Genomic DNA, 204 nt, shown 5'->3' with positions numbered 1-204 from the left:
ACGTAAGACTGGCAGAGAGAGAAGTAGAGAATTTTTAAGGTAATGTTTATCTTATCACATCTATCTATGCGGTGACGTTATGAGTTATGAAATTGACTTTTCATATGAAGATAGATATATATTTTTCGTTAAATGAAGATAGATACTCCAAACACAAAGATTTTGCTTCAAAGAATTAATATTATCGTTATCATTGTTACCACA

Source organism: Penaeus monodon, chromosome 21, assembly GCF_015228065.2.
Source record: "Penaeus monodon isolate SGIC_2016 chromosome 21, NSTDA_Pmon_1, whole genome shotgun sequence".
Lineage (NCBI taxonomy): Eukaryota > Metazoa > Arthropoda > Malacostraca > Decapoda > Penaeidae > Penaeus > Penaeus monodon.
Note: the sequence above shows the minus strand (reverse complement) of the source record.